Source organism: Myxine glutinosa, chromosome 6, assembly GCF_964187855.1.
Source record: "Myxine glutinosa chromosome 6, kmMyxGlut1.1, whole genome shotgun sequence".
In the NCBI taxonomy this organism is placed as follows: Eukaryota; Metazoa; Chordata; class Myxini; order Myxiniformes; family Myxinidae; genus Myxine; species Myxine glutinosa.
In genome coordinates, this window is record NC_136266.1 from 126715102 (window position 1) to 126735884 (window position 20783).

The window sequence follows — 20783 nt, forward strand, 5'->3', positions numbered from 1 at the left end:
GCAGTTGTGCTCAAGTTGGACAATCTAGTTCTAGACTACGGTGTTGTTTGGTGTGGATCCTCTTGTTGTTGGCTGCAGTCGACAGTAGTGCTCAAGGTGGACTATCTTGTTCTGCGCTTGCATGGGTTGTGTTCATGCAGTGAACTCTCCTGTTTGTGGACTTTAGTGGTGTTTACGGTGGACTGCATTGAATTAAAAGCGAATATGTCAAGTGTTAAATTAAGGAAACCCTTCCAGACAAATAGCGAATGACGAGGAAATAATACACACAAACAACAAAGAGGAAACAAGAGCTGGACCATACAGCCGAACAGCCAATTAGAAAGCAGACGGCTCCTATAAGACTCCTCTCACCTATCAAAAACCACTACAAGGAAGTAACTCGCAGGGTGAGTTTATGGCGGTTCTCATGCTTTGAACTACAGTACTGTACCTAGGATTGCCTTCTCTGTGCTAATGTAATACATGATTCATTGATAAGATAGGTATAGGTGTGTGTGTGTGTGTGTGTGTGTGTGTGTGTGTGTGTGTGTGTGTGTGTGTGTGTGTGTGTGTGTGTGTGTGTGTGTGTGTGTGTGTGTGTGTGTGTGTATATTATGTATGTATAATCATCTGAATTACAGAAATTAGTAAAATAGCTGATCGAACATGCGGCTGTCCGAAACAAAATGAATAATCTTTGTGGGTCAGATACAATGTACATGTTACAATTAATTAGGGTATTATCTTCACCATTGTCCCAATTACTAAATTGTCCTAAAGGGGTATAGGATATCCTGTTGGATTCCTATGTAGGATGTCCTATCGTTTAATTTTGCTCCAGCACTGCGTAGGCTATCCTAAATCGGTCTTATCGTTACTTATAGGGTATCCTGTATGGTGTGTTCATACTACAGCACTTTATACGTGTAGCATCCGATATATCTCTTGCAGGATATCCTATAGTATGATACTTTACAAAATAGGATCCATGTCGAACATTTAAGGGTTAACATGAAACGTGCTAACAATTATATTTCCTTTCCTAACCCGAAAAACTAATAGTAAAATGCTCCATGACAGTCCAACTTCCTTGTTCTGCTGCACCATTTGGACTGTACTTGTGATCGAGTTAAAACAAATAATTAAATGGTGCGTACGTACGGTTTTTACAATATAATTCGTGAACTGCTTATCTTTACGAAACGAAAACTAGAACGGCACTCAGTAGAGAGCATACCCCCACCAGGAGAGCATACCCCCACCAGGAGAGCATACCCCCACCAGGAGAGCATACCCCCACCACGTTTTTTTTATCCGAGAGTTGACCAGGAAAATCACAATACAGAATCACATTTCATCAAAATCATCCGTCCACAACTTTTTGAGATATCCTGCTATGTCTCGTTTTTGACCCAATTGTGAAGAATCACTTCAAAAAATTATACGATTTGGATCTTCACCAAAATTTAATAGATTCTTCCTTGTCACACACCCAACCGGTCCACCAAGTTTCGTCCAAATCCGTCCACAACCTTTTCAGATATCCTTCTATATGTTCGTTTTAGCCCGATCATTTAATGGTGAAGAATCACTTAAAAATTAAATAATTATCATATCCGAATCCATATTCAGATCTTCACCAAAATCAAATTTATTAGTCCTTGTCCCAAGCACAACATCTCCACCAAGTTTCGATCAAATCCGTCCGCAACTTTTTAAGATATCCTGCTATGTATCGTTTTTGTCCCTTTCTCCCAATGGTGAAGAACCACTTAAAAATTCTACTAGCCGGATCCGAATCCAGATCTTCACCAAAATCTATCATTTCGTCCTGCTCACATATGCTTCACCAAAATCATTTCGTCTCCGTCAGTCTGTCCGTCCGTCCGTCCGTCTGTCTGTCTGTCAGTCCGTCAGTCCGTCAGTCCGTCAGTCCGTCAGTCCGTCAGTCTGTCAGTCCGTCAGTAAAAAGAACAGTTTTCCGGACTTTTTTTCTAAACGCTTAATGCTAATGATTTCAAACTTGGTACATGGTTTCCTCATGATAAGTTACAGATCAAGTTCGAACTTCACGACGTTTCGAACATTTTTGACAAAGTTATGGCACTTTGAACTTTGGGAATTCTGATAATTCTGATGATCCTTAACTCGGTGCCATTTTAAGTTTTAATTTCCTTTAAAGAAGATTTTCTCTGCAATAATAGGACCGATTGAGATCAAATTTTCACCGTAGGAGGGACTCGGTCTGTAGAATATTTTAATGGTAATTATGACGTCACAGGTCACGTGGTTCGGCCGGCATATTGTTTTTCGCGAAAACACGAAAACCCCTTTTTCTCTGCATCGGCTGAACAGATCGAGGCCAAGCTTTGCAGGCAGAATCGCATACCCATGACGAACAAAAAAGTCAACGAGCATGACGTCATGCGTCACATGGTTTCAGAGTTATGACGTTTTTAAACATGAACCTTTAAAACCGAGCTCCTCCCTCATTTTTGATCCAATCGAGGGGAAACTTCACTGATCTGTTCAGCATGTCAATCTACTAAAATGTCATTTTGGAATTTGCGATAGGGCACGTGGTTTGGCAGATATCGTTAATCAAACGAAAATATTTTTTAAAATGGATATCTCTTGTTTATTCTAGAGTTCTCCTCAAGCCGCACCGGACGCCCTCAGCCTCATCTCGCGAACGTCAAAAGCGCGACACAGCGCGTGCTTTCGGGAGGGGCGGAGCCAAGCCGAGCAACATATATATACACATCGATCATTGATCGTGAACCGGAAAATATAATAAATTACTGATATTTAGCGACTCGATAGGTTCTTTATCAACAACCTATTTTCCTGTGCTTCTGCTGACCTGTCTGCAAGGTGTATAAATCGATGTCCCGAGTGCGAATCACAGGTGAGCCCGTCCTGAGGTAATTAGCGATTGGGAACGATTCAGAACCTGTGGGTAAATAACCCTTGGTAATTTCCCCAAGAGTTTTCTGGGCGACAGACTGCCGGTAGGGGACATGTATTGCAGCGCAATACTCAGAATGCTTGTTCATATAAGCACCTCATGGTCCCGTCCCATTGGCAGTACTGGTACGAATAGATCCGTTCGTCCATCGGACCAAATTCTCATTGGTCTTCATGGCCTTGTAGCATACCTGCATGCTTTAGTGCTTCAGCATTCGCTTACCTTTATGCTTAGGTCAGGGTGATTGGATGGGGGGGGGGGGTGTATGGGACGGGGGCGGTTATACGCGTTCGTTACTACACTACTCACAATAAGTTAGGGATATTGGCAGGTTCTTCGGTGTGGTTGATTTTGTATATTAATTATGTTGGAAAAAGTTGTTGGTCCTAATTCTATGGTTATTAATGATTTGGTTAGGGCATTTTATAATTTTTTTGAAAAATCTGTGAAAAAATTGCTTACCAATAGCTTTCTTCACCAATGTGTTCACATAGGTGTCTACAAACACCTCTCAATTTATTCCTTCCCACATCCTTGGGGAAAAGTCAAAATTCAAAATGGCGTCCAAAATAGAAAAATTGTGGATAAAGTCATAGTTTGGCCAGAAATTTAATACTTAATATGGGGAAGAAACCACAAAAATATTGTTCTAGGACAATTGTGAACTCTTGCTAAGCATATTTGTATTATTATCTTGCTTTATATCCAAGATGGTGGCCAAAATGATGTCCAAAATGGCCGCTAAAATGTGAAAATTGTGGATAAAGTCATAGCTTTATATAGAAATAGAAATGTATCTCAATTGAAACCTCGGTTAGTCAGTTCTCTAGTTCACCCTACTCATCCTAATCCCCAGCATATCCCACACTCCTCTCGTCATCTGGCTGGTTGATGTTCTGGCAAGAGTTACCATGACAGTTGCCACAACCAGAAATACACTTGACTCCTTGCTTTTTAAAGCAGCACCTGAGTGTGCTACATTCCCCCTCACAGTTGCAGCAGACAAACTTCAGAAGATAGTCCGGTGCGATAGGGTCTGTTGTAGGGACCGGCGCATAACCTTGGTCACCGAGTTTCCATCCGTAGTCCAGGACATCCAATGATGGAGTTTGCAGCAGCAGCCAATCTCTAGTCTGGAGATAAGCCCGGGAGAGAGTGCTGTGCTGCAGCTTCTGTTGTCGGGGGCAGTTTCTCAGGTTTGATGCTCCCAGCAGCGGCCCGCTTGCTGAAGATGTCAAATCTCAAGTCCCCCAAGTCTTTGGATGGGTTCCCGCGGAACATGAGCTTGAATAGTTCACAGCCGGCTTTGATGATATCAGCTTTCTTGGCTCGGATGTCCAGAAACACGTCCATGGCCCTCTCTGCTTTGTCAGTCTTGCAGAGCTTGGTTAGCAAAGTTGATTTGCTAAACCCAGAAATCGCGGACACTGTATCGCAGCCAGAGAAGCTGTGCAAGAAGATCAGATACTTCCGGTATCTCTCTGGGAGGGCCTCCCGGATCTTTCCGACATCGTAAGATGTGTCTTTGGCTGTTGTGAGGAAGATCGGGTGGTCTGCAGCATGATGAATCAGCAAAACCATGATGTCGGTGTCCTCAGCCCTCACCTCAACAGGGGACTCTTTTGCCTCATCTAGAGCTGCCCGGACGATAGAGGTGTCTGCATCATCGGGGCATTCCTGTACACTGATCCCATTTCTACCGAATGTCTCAGCAAGTAGCCGAATGAGCTGGGTCTTGTTGCTCTTGTTGTCGAGGAACTTTTCTCTTGGAACGAGGCTTTTGATGTCTGGGCGAATCAGAATGTCGCAGCATGCATTCTTTGTTCGTCTCAGGTGATCATGGTCCTTGGTGGAGCTGCCGTATCCTTCAAAGACCACAGTGATCCTGAGGCAATGGCTCCCCATGGACTTCACAAACTGGAGGTAGCTCTCAGCGATGTCCTTCCAGGTGAGCTTAGCCTCCCATCTGACGTTGTGCAGGAGCCACCCACCATCAATCACCAGGCTCGTGCAGGGGTGTTGTTCAACGGGTTCCACAAATGCCTTCAGGACCCTTGCTAGGGCAGCCTTGTCTGGCTTTCGCAACTTCTGGTCTTTATCAAATAGAGACATCGGTGTTGGCGTCAACTCAAATCGCAGGGCTTGTTTGGTCTTGACATCACACTCACTGATGATGATGAGGCCGGCACTTGAAGTACTTGACCCAGAGAATACCCGTCGTCTTTTCATCCTGCCTGACCTTCGGTCCTCCTCGTCTTGTCCAAGGGAATGGATTGTGTAGAAAGGTAGTTTTGGTTAGTTTTTCTTCATTTGCAACATCACAACTTATAATAGATTGGGATCGAAATCTCTGCAAGTGGCTACTTCTTCTGAATGATAATCTAAAAACTTACGATTAGCAGTTGCAGTTGCAGTGGATATACTTTTCACACGATTGTAAAACTCGGTTCTGCAATCAAAATGATATCTCAACTTGGGGTCATCTCCGTTTTTCCAGTCCTCATTTAGTCTCCTGATCAGCGCCGCATCGTCCACGCACTCAGAATATGATAACATCTGTGAGTGGCCTTTTTGGGTGACTTTTGACAGCTTCTTCATCTCAGTCCCAGGATCATCACAGATGAAACACCTCAAGCCATGGCCAGGTGCAGCTATTACATCCCCTTCCATACTGAATCAATTGAGAGGTCTCAGTAGACACCTATTATTGAAGCAAGATAATAATTATTACATTTCTGGCCAAGCTATGACTTTATCCACAATTTTCACATTTTAGCGGCCATTTTGGACATCATTTTGGCCACCATCTTGGATATAAAGCAAGATAATAATACAAATATGCTTAGCAAGAGTTCACAATTGTCCTAGAACAATATTTTTGTGGTTTCTTCCCCATATTAAGTATTAAATTTCTGGCCAAACTATGACTTTATCCACAATTTTTCCATTTTGGACGCCATTTTGAATTTTGACTTTTCCCCAAGGATTTGGGAAAGAATAAATTGAGAGGTGTTTGTAGACACCTATGTGAACACATTGGTGAAGAAAGCTATTGGTAAGCAATTTTTTCAGATTTTTCAAAAAAATTATAAAATGCCCTAACTAGTTGTGTCAAAAACACAGCATTCTTGATTTCAATAACATAACCCTAACCCCGATAAAAAAATTAAACTCACTCCCACAATATCCCTAACTTATTGTGAGTAGTGTAATATTGCCAAATGATACCAATATTATTATTACTGTTAATATTATTAGTATAAATTAATACATGCTTTGTTGCAATGTTATCATTGTTTTTGTTATTTATTTTGTAATTGGAATGCCATGCCAAGGAAGGACCTATTAAACTGTTCAATACACCTTAACATGGCATGTGTTTAGAAACATGTGATTCTTCCGGTTTATTTGTAGCTAATTAGCCTAATCAACTCAGAAGATTATAACGATAATTTTGGTGAAGCACATTCCACATCAGACAGCTCCAGTATAACTCCATTAAAAACATGCCTCACACACACACACATACACACCTCATCCAAACACTTTGATTGAACACTATTAGTTTTGGAACAATCCTGTCGTCTGTCGATGTTTTGTGATTTATTCCCCGTAATGAGAAAGTGCACCGATACCTGTATCTGCAGTGCATTCAGAAAGTATTCAGACCCCTTCACTTTTTTCACATTTTGTTATGTTGCAGCCTTATGCTGAAATCGTTTAAATTAATTTTTTCCCTCATCAATCTACATCCCAATACCCCATAATGACAAAGAGAAAACAGGATTTTAGAAAGTTTTGCAAATTTATTAAAAATAAAAAACTGAAATATCACATTTACATAAGTATTCATACCCTTAGCTATGACACTTTAAATTTAGCTCAGGTGCCTCCCATTTCTCTTGATCATCTTTGAGATGTTTCTACACCTTCGTGGAGTCCACCTGTGGGTAAATTGAATTGATTGGACATGATTTGGAAAGGCATACACCTGTCTACATAAGGTCTCACAGCTGACAATGCATATCAGAGCAAAAACCAAGCCATGGGGTCGAAGGAACTGCCTGCAGAGCTCAGAGACAGGATTGTGTCGAGGAACAGATCTGGGGAAGCCTACAAAAATAATTCTGCTGCATTGAAGGTTCCTGTAGCGGTTACCGCTGGATGCACACAATCGCCTTGCACCGGCCAGAACACGGCCAGACGCGCCTCTCCCGGGCATGCCCGGACTCACTGTTCCCGGGCACGCCCGAACCTCCCGGGCACGCCCGGTCTCGCCTTTCCAGGGCTCGCCCAGAGCGTCCGGGCATGCCCGCTCTCGCCTTTCCAGGGCTCGCCCAGAGCGTCCGGGCATGCCCGCTATCGCCTTTCCAGGGCTCGCCCAGAGCGTCCGGGCATGCCCGCTCTCGCCTTTCCAGGGCTCGCCCAGAGCGTCCGGGCATGCCCGCTATCGCCTTTCCAGGGCTCGCCCAGAGCGTCCGGGCATGCCCGCTATCGCCTTTCCAGGACTCGCCCAGAGCGTCCGGGCATGCCCGCTATCGCCTTTCCAGGGCTCGCCCAGAGCGTCCGGGCATGCCCGCTATCGCCTTTCCAGTGCTCGTCCAGAGCGCCCGGGCACGCCCAGCCTCGACTTGCCAGGCCGCAGCCAAACACGCCCGGGCAGGTCCAGACTCGCCTTTCCAAGGCTCGCCCTTGATACCCGGGCATGCCCGGTATAGCTTTTGCTGGGCAAACTTCCCGACATAAATGTGTATATATATTGCTGCCCGATAAACGGGCTTTTCAGAGTACCCGAGTGTGATACATTTATTAAACCTACTCGGACGAATTTCCATCTTTGGTCGCGTCAATTCTTTCAACTCGCGTTGGAGCCCAGCTCCTTCATTCCCAAGAGCACAATGGCCTCCGTAATTCTTAAATGGAAGAAGTTTGGAACAACCAGGACTCTTCCTGGAGATGGCCGCCCGGCCAAACTGAGCAATCGGGGGAGAAGGGCCTTGGTAAGAGAGGTGACCAAGAACCCGATGGTCACTCTGGCTGAGCTCCAGAGATCCTGTGTGGAGATGGGAGAAACTTCCAGAAGGACAACCAACGCTGCAACACTCCACCGATCTGGGCTTTATGGCAGAGTGGCCAGACGGAAGCCAAACAGTTCAATCTCGGTTTCACCAGACCACAGAATCTTGTTTCTCACAGTCTGAGAGTCCTTTAGGTGCTTTTTTGCAAACACCAAGCGGCTTTCATGTGTCTTTCACTGAGGAGAGGCTTCCTTCTGGCCACTCTGCCATAAAGGTAGAGGCTGGCATACCTGCATGCTTTAGTGCTTCAGCATTCGCTTACCTTTATGCTTAGGTCAGGGTGATAGGGTGGGGCGGTTATACGCGTTCGTTATCAATATTGCCAAATGATACCAATATTATTATTACTGTTAATATTATAAGTATAAATTAATATATGCTTTGTTGCAATGTTATCATTGTTTTTGTTATTTATTTTGTAATTGGAATGCCATGCCAAGAAAGGACCTATTAAACTGTTCAATAATAATAATAATAATAATGCATTTATTTTATATAGCGCTTTTCAGGAAGCCCAAAGACGCTTTGACAGAGTGCAAAACATAATGCATAGCAAAACATAAAAACAATTGCAAAAAAAAGAAGAATCAATAGGGAATACACCTTAACATAGCATGTGTTTAGAAACACGTGATTCTTCCGGATTATTTGTAGCTAATTAGCCTAATCAACTCAGAAGATTATAACGATCATTTTGGTGAAGCACATTCCACATCAGACAGCTCCAGTAGAACTCCATTAAAAACATGCCTCACACACACACACATACACACCTCATCCAAACACTTTGATTGAACACTATTAGTTTTGGATCAATGCTGTCGTCTGTCGATGTTTTGTGAGTTATTTCCCGTAATGAGAAAGTGTACCGATACCTGTATCTACATGATAAGGATTTTATTTTATTTGTTTGAAGGCTCCAGTCATGGACTATATAGTCTTCATCTAGGTCAGGCCTTAAATAAAATATCTGCATTGATGGAAAAGTGAGTAATAAGAGAATAGTTGAAGTTTTTGAGGAAGTTAAACAAAATCTGCTTTTTGAAAAGGGGAAGATCACAAGTGTTTGTGGCTAAACGGTTAAGGTGGCTGGCTGGATATCTCACGGTCCTGAGTTGAAGCCCCTATCACGCCGTTGAATTAACATCTGGTGGGTAGACTCAGCCTGTCATCCTTCCGAGGTCGGTAAAAGACGAGAAGGTAAAGAGTTCCAGAGTTTGGCAGTGGTGGGGAAGAAACAAACATCATAACGACCCACCCATGAGTTGCCAATGGCCACGCAATAATCATGAGATGTCGTGGCTTGTCGAGTATTCCATGGTCTCGCTTAAGGTGGAGGTAAACTAGCAGCAAGTTCTTGGGAGCAGAAACTGTAGGAATATCTGTAGAAAAGAGAAAGAGAGCCAACTTTATGGCAAAATTCGAGCGGGTCGAGTTTTGAGGTCAGATTGGGAGAATTGATATTCTATCCTATCATTTGAGGTCAATGATAGAATCACAAGATGGACTATGTTCCGGCAAAACCATTGGTTTAGGAAATAATTTATCCAGTGGGGGAAACTAATGTTGGGGCAGATTAAAGGCAATTTCAAACCACCCAGTGTAATCTTTGCCATGTAGATACTTTGATAGGAAGGGAAGAACCTCGGAAGGATGACAGGCTGAGTCAACCAACATTGCATTAATTCAACGACACGACAGGGGCTCAAACTCCAAACCCTAAAATCTTAAGCCAGCTACCTGAACCGTTAAGCCAACACCGGGCTTAATCTAGTAATTAGTAGTAGTTTGTCGAGGGAAGGGCTTTCACGAATGTTCTTGCTTCAAGTATATACAGTGCCTCTAGAAAGTCTACACCCCCTTTCAAAAATTTAACCTTTTGTTGTCTTAAAGCCTGGAATTAAAATGCATTAAATCAGATTTTTTTTCCCACCTTTACTTACACATCATAACCCACAACGTCTAAGTGAAAAACAAATGCTACAAATTTCAGAAAATGAATCAAAAATACAAAACTAGAATTTCTTGGTTGGATAAGTGTCCACCCCCCTCCCCCCCCCCCCCCCCCCCCGCCACTCCCGGGCACGCCCGGTCTCGTCTTTCCCGGGCATGCCCGCTCTCGCCTTTCCAGGGCTCGCCCAGAGCGTCCGGGCATGCCCGCTATCGCCTTTCCAGGGCTCGCCCAGAGCGTCCGGGCATGCCCGCTATTGCCTTTCCAGTGCTCGTCCAGAGCGCCCGGGCACGCCCAGCCTCGACTTGCCAGGCCGCAGCCAAACACGCCCGGGCAGGTCCAGACTCGCCTTTCCAAGGCTCGTCCTTGATACCCGGGCATGCCCGGTATAGCTTTTGCCGGGCAAACTTCCCGACATAAATGTGTATATATATTGCTGCTCGATAAACGGGCTTTTCAGAGTACCCGAGTGTGATACATTTATTAAACCTACTCGGACGAATTTCCATCTTTGGTCGCGTCAATTCTTTCAACTCGCGTTGGAGCCCAGCTCCTTCATTGGTGACCTACCGACATGGATACGGCAATGACGCTTAAACTGCCTACCTTCTGGGAGGCTCACGCGGCTGTTTGGTTCGCTCAGGCGGACTCTCAGTTCGCCCTGCGAGGCATCACCGCGGACGACACCCGCTTCCACCATGTTGTGGCGGCGCTCGGTTCCGCCACCGTGGCCCGCGCCTTGAGCCTCCTCCAGCACCCGCCGGCTGCTGACAAATACGACGCGCTGAAGACACTCCTCCTCGACGCTTTCGCCCTCTCACCGGCAGCACGCGCACGGCGCCTGCTTGACCTGCCCGAGCTCGGCGACACGCGCCCGTCCGAGCGCATGGACTATATGCTCTCGTTGCTCGGTGAGCACTCTCCGGATTTTCTGTTCCGCGAGCTGTTCCTTCGCCAGCTGCCTCACCCGGTACGCCTCGCCCTGGCTGGCACGTTGATCACGGATTCCCGCGCCCTCGCCAGGGAAGCCGATAAGATCTCCTCGGCGGGCCAGCACATCGGCGCGGTTACCTGGAGCCCGCCGCCGTCCGAGACGACGCCCACGACGCCCGAGCGCCCTGCGCGGTTGGAGGCCGAACTGCCGGTGCAACTGGCGGCCGCCACGCCACACCGCCCGCTTCCGACACGACGGCCGGGGCCTCCACCTGACCGGGCGTGGTGTTATTACCACGCCAGGTTCGTACACAAGGCTCGGACGTGCCGGCCCCCGTGCACTTTCGGCAGGTCGGGAAACGGCCGGGCCGGTGTTCATTCCCAGCCATGAGCGCCGGCCACTCGGGCAACTTGCTGTTTATTCGGGACAAAGCGTCTGGGCGGCGTTTCCTGTGCGACACCGGCGCCCAACTGAGCATCATACCCGCCTCCGAGCAGGACAGGCTGGACGCAGTTTGCGGCCCCTCTTTGGTCGCTGCTAATGGCTCGGCCATACGCACTTTCGGCCCACGCGTCGTCACCCTCTGCTTCGGCAGCCAGCGCTTTCAATGGACTTTTGTTACCGCCAGCGTCCCCGTGGCTTTGCTGGGCGCCGACTTCCTCTGCGTGCACGGGCTGCTGGTCGACGTCAAACGACGTCGCCTTGTCCACGCCGAGACCTTCAGCTCCCTGGCGTGCACAATGAGCAGCTCCGCGCCGACCAAAATGGCGTGCGCCCTCCCGGCAACGAACGAGTTCGCTCGCCTGCTCGTGGAATTCCGGGCCCTCACGCGGCCGACGTTTTCGGCCGTCGCGGTGCGGCACGGGATCGAGCACCACATACCCACTACGGGCCCGCCGGTCTACGCCAGGGCCCGCCGCCTCGACCCAGCCAAGCTCGCCGTGGCGAAGGCCGAATTCGACGCGTTGGAGCACCTCAGCATCGTGCGGCGCTCCGATAGCGCGTGGGCCTCGCCACTGCACATCGTGCCAAAGCCGGGGGGTGGATGGCGCCCGTGTGGCGACTACCGCCATCTCAATGACGCTACCACCCCCGACAGGTACCCGATCCCGCATATTCAGGACTTTTCCGCCCGTTTGGCGGGACGGGTCATCTTTTCGAAAATTGACCTGATACGGGGCTACCACCAGATACCTGTCCGGGCGGCCGACGTCCCGAAGACGGCCGTCATCACGCCGTTCGGCCTGTTCGAATTTTTGCGGATGCCGTTTGGCCTGAAGAACGCGGCCCAGGCGTTCCAGCGCTTGATGGACGGCGTGCTACGCGACCTGCCGTTTCTTTTCGTCTATCTGGACGACATCCTCGTCGCCAGCACGTCCCGCGCCGAGCACCTCCTCCACCTCCGAACACTGTTCGGTCGCCTCAGCGAGCACGGCTTAATTGTCAACCCGGTCAAATGCCACTTCGGCGCGACGACCGTTGACTTTTTGGGCCACTGCATCACCAAGACCGGGGCCGTGCCACTGCCGACCAAGGTCGAGGCCATCACCACGTTCCCGCGTCCCCGTTCCATCAAGGCCCTCCAAGAGTTCCTCGGCATGGTGAATTTTTATCACCGATTCGTGCCCCGCGCTGCTCAGCTCATGCGGCCCCTTTACGAGGCCCTCCGGGGCAAGCCGGCCAAGCATGACATTGTTTGGTCCGCGGCCATGGACGCGGCCTTCGCCAGCGCCAAACGGGCCCTCACCGACGCAACGCTGCTGGCTCACCCGGTGCTCAACGCGCCCATCACCCTCACTACGGACGCCTCCAACTACGCGGTGGGCGCCGTCCATGAGCAATGGGTGGACGGGGTTTGGCAGCCACTCGCTTTTTTCAGCCGGCAACTCCGGCCGAACGAGTTAAACTACAGCACGTTCGACCGCGAGCTGCTCGGGCTATTCCTGGCCGTTCGCCATTTCCAACACCTCCTGGAGGGCCGCCCGTTCACGGCTTTCGTCGACCACAAGCCGTTGGTCTACGCAATGGCTAAGGTCACGGAGCCGTGGTCGGCCCGCCAGCAGCGCCACCACTCCGCCGTGTCGGAGTTCACCACGGACATCCAGCACGTCGCCGGCAAAGACAACGCCGTGGCCGACTGCCTTTCGCGGGCCAGCGTGAACGCGGTCCACCTCGGCGTGGACTTCGCGCTCATGGCGGCCGACCAGACCACCGACGCCTCGGTGCAGGCACTCCGCGCGGCGGACACGGGCCTCTGCCTGGCCGACATCCCCTTCGCGGGCACCATCCTGCTCTGCGACGTCTCCCAGGGCCAGCCTCGCCCCATCGTGCCCGTTTCCTGGCAGCGCCGCATCTTCGCCTCCATCCACGGCCTTTCTCACCCGGGCCGGAATGCTTCTCAGAAGCTGGTGTCGGCGCGTTTCGTCTGGCACGGCCTTCGACGAAACATCCGCGACTGGGCCAACGCCTGCACGGCCTGCCAGCGAGCCAAGGTCCACCGCCACACCCAGGCCCCGCTGGCACCTTTCGCCGTGCCTGAACGGCGTTTCGACCACGTCCACGTGGACCTGGTGGGTCCCCTGCCCCCCTCGCGGGGGTTCACCCACCTGCTCACCATGGTGGACAGGACCACCAGGTGGCCGGAGGCCGTGCCCCTCACCTCCACCACCACCGCCGACGTGGCGCAGGCGTTCATCGCCACCTGGGTCGCGCGCTTCGGCGCACCAGCGGACATCTCGTCCGACCGCGGCCCACAGTTCACGTCTGAGCTTTGGGGCGCGGTCGCCCGTTCGTTGGGGGTCACGCTGCACTGCACCACGGCCTACCACCCCCAAGCCAATGGGTTGTGCGAGCGGTTTCACCGCTCCATGAAGGCCGCACTCATGGCCGGCCTTCAGGACGACGGTTGGGCCGACCGGCTGCCATGGGTCCTTTTGGGCCTTCGCACGGCCCCCAAGGAAGACCTCCAGGCGTCCGCCGCCGAGCTCGTCTACGGCCAGCCGCTTCGCGTCCCGGGCGAATTCGTGCCCGACGCTACCAGTCCCTGGTCCACCGCTCGGCAGTGCTCGGACCTCCAGGAGGCCGCCCGACGATTTGCCCCCGTGCCGACGTCCCGCCACGGTGGCCCCCAGTCCTACGTCCCCCCGGCGCTTCGCACAGCGGAGTACGTCTTTGTGCGTCATGATGCGCACCGGGGGCCACTCTAGCTGCCATACGACGGGCCCTTCCGGGTCCTGCGACGGGGCGACAAGTCTTTCATCGTCGACTTCGGCGGCCGGCCGGACCGGATTTCTGTGGACCGCCTCAAACCGGCGCACATGGACGTCGACCGACCACCACGGTTGGCCCTTCCTCCGCGGCGAGGCCGCCCCCCGTCCACAGTTCCCCCCGCTCGAGCACCCACCACCACGTCGGACCCCTCCCCACGACCCTCCAGGGGTCGCTTCGGCCGGGTCATCCGGACTCCCCTTAAATTGACCCTGCCGGTGCACGTCGATTCTGGAGGGGCGTGTGTAGCAGTTACCGCTGGATGCACACAATCGCCTTGCACCGGCCAGAACACGGCCAGACGCGCCTCTCCCGGGCATGCCCGGTCTCACTGTTCCCGGGCACGCCCGAACCTCCCGGGCACGCCTGGTCTCGTCTTTCCCGGGCATGCCCGCTCTCGCCTTTCCAGGGCTCGCCCAGAGCGTCCGGGCATGCCCGCTCTCGCCTTTCCAGGGCTCGCCCAGAGCGTCCGGGCATGCCCGCTATCGCCTTTCCAGGGCTCGCCCAGAGCGCCCGGGCATGCCCGCTATCGCCTTTCCAGGGCTCGTCCAGAGCGTCCGGGCATGCCCGCTATCGCCTTTCCAGTGTTCGTCCAGAGCGCCTGGGCACGCCCAGCATCGACTTGCCAGGCCGCAGCCAAACACGCCCGGGCAGGTCCAGACTCGCCTTTCCAAGGCTCGCCCTTGATACCCGGGCATGCCCGGTATAGCTTTTGCCGGGCAAACTTCCCGACATAAATGTGTATATATATTGCTGCCCGATAAACGGGCTTTTCAGAGTACCCGAGTGTGATACATTTATTAAACCTACTCGGACGAATTTCCATCTTTGGTCGCGTCAATTCTTTCAACTCGCGTTGGAGCCCAGCTCCTTCATTCCCAAGAGCACAATGGCCTCCGTAATTCTTAAATGGAAGAAGTTTGGAACAACCAGGACTCTTCCTGGAGATGGCCGCCCGGCCAAACTGAGCAATCGGGGGAGAAGGGCCTTGGTAAGAGAGGTGACCAAGAACCCGATGGTCAATCTGGCTGAGCTCCAGAGATCCTGTGTGGAGATGGGAGAAACTTCCAGAAGGACAACCAACGCTGCAACACTCCACCGATCTGGGCTTTATGGCAGAGTGGCCAGACGGAAGCCAAACAGTTCAATCTCGGTTTCACCAGACCACAGAATCTTGTTTCTCACAGTCTGAGAGTCCTTTAGGTGCTTTTTTGCAAACACCAAGCGGCTTTCATGTGTCTTTCACTGAGGAGAGGCTTCCTTCTGGCCACTCTGCCATAAAGGTAGAGGCTGGCATACCTGCATGCTTTCGTGCTTCAGCATTCGCTTACCTTTATGGTTAGGTCAGGGTGATAGGGTGGGGCGGTTATACGCGTTCGTTATCAATATTGCCAAATAATACCAATATTATTATTACTGTTAATATTATAAGTATAAATTAATATATGCTTTGTTGCAATGTTATCATTGTTTTTGTTATTTATTTTGTAATTGGAATGCCATGCCAAGAAAGGACCTATTAAACTGTTCAATAATAATAATAATAATAATGCATTTATTTTATATAGCGCTTTTCAGGAAGTCCAAAGACGCTTTGACAGAGTGCAAAACATAATGCATAGCAAAACATAAAAACAATTGCAAAAAAAAGAAGAATCAATAGGGAATACACCTTAACATAGCATGTGTTTAGAAACACGTGATTCTTCCGGATTATTTGTCGATAATTAGCCTAATCAACTCAGAAGATTATAACGATCATTTTGGTGAAGCACATTCCACATCAGACAGCTCCAGTAGAACTCCATTAAAAACATGCCTCACACACACACACATACACACCTCATCCAAACACTTTGATTGAACACTATTAGTTTTGGATCAATGCTGTCGTCTGTCGATGTTTTGTGAGTTATTCCCCGTAATGAGAAAGTGTACCGATACCTGTATCTACATGATAAGGATTTTATTTTATTTGTTTGAAGGCTCCAGTCATGGACTATATAGTCTTCATCTAGGTCAGGCCTTAAATAAAATATCTGCATTGATGGAAAAGTGAGTAATAAGAGAATAGTTGAAGTTTTTGAGGAAGTTAAACAAAATCTGCTTTTTGAAAAGGGGAAGATCACAAGTGTTTGTGGCTAAACGGTTAAGGTGGCTGGCTGGATATCTCACGGTCCTGAGTTGAAGCCCCTATCACGCCGTTGAATTAACATCTGGTGGGTAGACTCAGCCTGTCATCCTTCCGAGGTCGGTAAAAGACGAGAAGGTAAAGAGTTCCAGAGTTTGGCAGTGGTGGGGAAGAAACAAACATCATAACGACCCACCCATGAGTTGCCAATGGCCACGCAATAATCATGAGATGTCGTGGCTTGTCGAGTATTCCATGGTCTCGCTTAAGGTGGAGGTAAACTAGCAGCAAGTTCTTGGGAGCAGAAACTGTAGGAATATCTGTAGAAAAGAGAAAGAGAGCCAACTTTATGGCAAAATTCGAGCGGGTCGAGTTTTGAGGTCAGATTGGGAGAATTGATATTCTATCCTATCATTTGAGGTCAATGATAGAATCACAAGATGGACTATGTTCCGGCAAAACCATTGGTTTAGGAAATAATTTATCCAGTGGGGGAAACTAATGTTGGGGCAGATTAAAGGCAATTTCAAACCACCCAGTGTAATCTTTGCCATGTAGATACTTTGATAGGAAGGGAAGAACCTCGGAAGGATGACAGGCTGAGTCAACCAACATTGCATTAATTCAACGACACGACAGGGGCTCAAACTCCAAACCCTAAAATCTTAAGCCAGCTACCTGAACCGTTAAGCCAACACCGGGCTTAATCTAGTAATTAGTAGTAGTTTGTCGAGGGAAGGGCTTTCACGAATGTTCTTGCTTCAAGTATATACAGTGCCTCTAGAAAGTCTACACCCCCTTTCAAAAATTTAACCTTTTGTTGTCTTAAAGCCTGGAATTAAAATGCATTAAATCAGATTTTTTTTTCCACCTTTACTTACACAACATAACCCACAACGTCTAAGTGAAAAACAAATGCTACAAATTTCAGAAAATGAATCAAAAATACAAAACTAGAATTTCTTGGTTGGATAAGTGTCCACCCCCCGCCCTCACCCCCTTATAATATCAATTGTAACCAATCACCTTCAAAATCACGCACCAAGTTAATTGGCCTCCACCTGTTAAGTTGTAGTGATTCTGATTATTTCAGCATAAAATCAGCTGTTCCTGCAGGTTTCCTCTGCTGGGTAGTAAATTTCACAACAAAGAAGGAGCTTTCACAAGACCTCTGGGATAAAGTTTTGGAAAGACACAGATCGGGGGATGGGTATAAAATATTTCAAAGACCTTGAATATCCTTTGTAGCGCAGTCAAGAGAATCATGAAGTGGAAGGCGTATGGTACCATCAAGACCCTGTCTAGATCAGGCGGTCCATCCAAACTGGATGACCAAACAAGGAGGAGACTGATCAGAGTGGCCTCGGGAAGGCCAATGGCAACTTTGAAAGAGCTACAGGCTTTTATGGCAAAGACTGGCCACTGTGTGCATGTGACAACAATATCCCAAGCACTCCACAAGTATGGCCTGTACAAGAAGGAAGCCATTACTCAAAAAAGCCCACCTTGAGTCCCATTTGAGGTATGCAAAAAAACACTCCAGAGATTCTGAAACCATGTGGCAAAAAGTTTTGTGGTCTGATGAAACAAAGATGGAACTTTTTGGCCTAAATGCAAACCGTTACGTTTGGCGCAAACCCAACACCGCACATCGCCCAAAGAACACCAACCCTACTGTGAAACATTGTGGTGGCAGCATCATGCTATGGGGATGTTTTTCATCAGCAGGGACTGGGGCACTTGTCAGGATTGAAAGGAAAATGGATGGAGGAAAATACAGAAAAATCCTAGAGGAAAACCTACTGCTCTCTGCAAGAAAGCTGCAATTGGGACGGAAGTTCACTTTTCAGCATGACAATGACCTGGACTACACAGCCAAAGCTACACTGGAGTGGCTAAGAAACAAAAAGATAAATGTCCTTGAGTGGCCCAGTCAGAGCCCCGACCTAAATCCAATCGAAAAACTGCGATATGATTTGAAGATTTCTGTCCGTCAACGCTCCCTACACAACTTTACTGAGCTTGAACAGTTTTGTCCAGAAGAATGGGCAAATATTGCCCAATCAAGGTGTGCCAAGTTGCTAGAGACCTATCCCAACAGACTCACAGCTGTAATTGCTGTCAAAGGTGCTTCCACCAAGTATTAACTCAGGGAGGCGGACACTTATCCATCAAGATATTCTAGTTTTGTATTTTAATTAATCTACTGAAATGTGTAGAACTTGTAATTGTGGGTTACAATGTGTAAAAAGGTAGAAAAAGTCTGTTTAATACAATTTAATTGCAGGATATAACGCAACACAAGGTGAAAATTTGAAAGGGGGTGTAGACTTTCTATAGTAGTCAGGTTCACTATGTTTTTTCGTTCAAAATTTTTGGAGATTAGCAAAAACTATACATTTTTGGAATATTCAGAGCATGAGGAATCCAAAAATTAATGTTGGCATTTGCGTAGACACCTTTGCGAAAACGACACTCAGGACAGTGATGAAGATCTGTAAAAGCATATTCCTGAACGGTGTAGACCTAGTAGATCCTGTGTATAGGACTTATAGTTCAATCTGATACTAACAAGGCTGCTTTCTTGCTTTATAAACCCATACCTATAACTTCAAAGGATTTGCAATATCATGTATTGGCCTTTATTTTGAGGCCTTTATTTGATTCCTTAAACCAGAAAACATAGGATTAGCATATTCAATCAAGTTTTTAGGTTGACTTGAAGCCGAGATAGCGCAAAATATGTATTTTATGGCGGCCATTTTGAAAATCCAAAATCTGTGTCTGTGCAAATGCCAACATTGATTTTCGGATTCTCCATGCTCTGATGATTCCAAAAATGTATATGTTTGTTAATCTCCCAAAATTTTGAACGAAATTATATTTGTTAACTTAGTGAACCTGACTATAGGCACGATACAAGTGATAAGACAGAGTGATGAGGGGAGAGCAAAAAAAAAAAAAAAAAATTAGTTGCTTTTCTGTGTACAATGCGAGGCCGCAGTGCTTCATCCATCGCTTGTGCTTCATCTTTTAAATAAATCACAAGTTTGGACTACACTTGCTTGCTGGTTGAACGTCAATCAATGAAATCATTCTCATGGCAGGATGCAAGGTATCAATGGCACCCGAAACACATTCCATGTTATTTTCCTGACAACACTGGGAGGTCAATGGCAGACCAACAAATTCTTACCATGAACTTTATTTGACTATATTTGATGGTCTATTAGTGGAGCTTTGTACATACAGAGGGATATATATATATATATATATATATTGTTGCGGTTTTTAGAACCTTCACATGTAAATTTAGTTGTAAATTTCCTTATAAATAACCCCTGTGTACATTTCCTCTTAATTAGCTGTTAAATGAAATAATTGCACTTAGTTAGTCCACATTGCAACACGTAGCAAATCATAGGCCCTTTCGTAGTTATATCATTATTATGTGTTTCAGGTAAGGCCATGCTTCCAATAGTTGAATCTGCGTTGCATCAAACAAATAAGATAGTTCCCCCTTTTCAATTTCCCCAAAGCGCCTCTGCCAGCCGCAGCCGCCTTAGCGCTCGCTCCAAAACTCCATTGCCCACGAGGCCAGGATCGGGGAAGAAGGGCGTGGCCCCACCTCGTCATACAAGGTGGAGCCAGGGAGCCCTCGTCATCAAAGGTGGAGTCAGCCAGCCCTTGCCAACCAACCAGGGCTCAGTGGGCATGGCTTGAGAGGGCGGGGGCAGAAAGATCGAGGAGGTTCGAGAGGGTTCCACGGGGGTGGCGATATAACCCGTCGCGCGAAGCCCCCACCGCAGTTCTGTGGAGGGAGGCGCTTGAACAAGTTCGGAGTTCTGTGGAGTGGTGAGCGTGCAAGGTTTATGAAAACGGCACTTGAGTGTTGAGCAAGTTACGAGGCCTGAGAGACGCGCAACCTGCAGAGGTACGAGAGAGAGACGCTGCTTCAAACAGCCCCTGCCGCGTGAAGCTTTGACGCGCTGCTGCGAGCAACCCTGCCATGTGAACCAGAGTGCGGGGAGTCGGCGGCCGCTCACCTCCAGCCCTGCCGTTCTGCACGGACCTGAACCTCATCCTTCGGCCAGCCATTCCTGCCTGCAATTCCCCATTCGTGTACGTGAGTTTGTGCTGTCTGTGTTGTCTGGGATTCCATAAGTAAGCTTGTATAAGGATTGCCCTGTGTATCTTCTTCTTCCTTTTCTGTAAATTACCTTCCTTTCTTCTTCTTCTTTGGTTTTTGTATAGTAATAATAAATACCTGTTCCTCCTTACTTTGGTTTCTTTCTCATCCGACCTCTTTAGTGATTTCCCGATTGAGTCCCTGTGGCACGATTTTGGCCGAACCGCTTCGCAATCGGGTTTAGTCATTGTTAACGGCTCGCGCCACAGTTTGCTTCGCTCGGCGCAATCCATTAATTACGCTGCGGCACAGGCGGGAGTATTTCCTCGCTGACGGCCGCTGG

General features: G+C 48.5%; 1 protein-coding gene across 11 annotated transcripts in view; it reads left to right on the forward strand.

Annotated features, from left to right (window-relative positions):
• Nucleotides 1-20783, forward strand: part of LOC137430269 (progranulin) — a 107952-nt gene that overhangs the window by 62609 nt on the left and 24560 nt on the right. For 2 of the 11 annotated variants that reach the window (XM_078780499.1, XM_078780504.1), the window contains exons 1-2: nt 367-389; nt 2630-2890. The exons of 5 other annotated variants lie outside the window; for them this stretch is intronic. The gene's annotated coding sequence lies outside the window, so the exon portion shown is untranslated. Of the gene's footprint in view, nt 1-32; nt 390-2629; nt 2891-19771; nt 20434-20783 lie in introns of those variants that run through there. 4 more of the 11 variants (XM_078780502.1, XM_078780497.1, XM_068121014.2 and 1 more) reach the window with 4 other exon arrangements.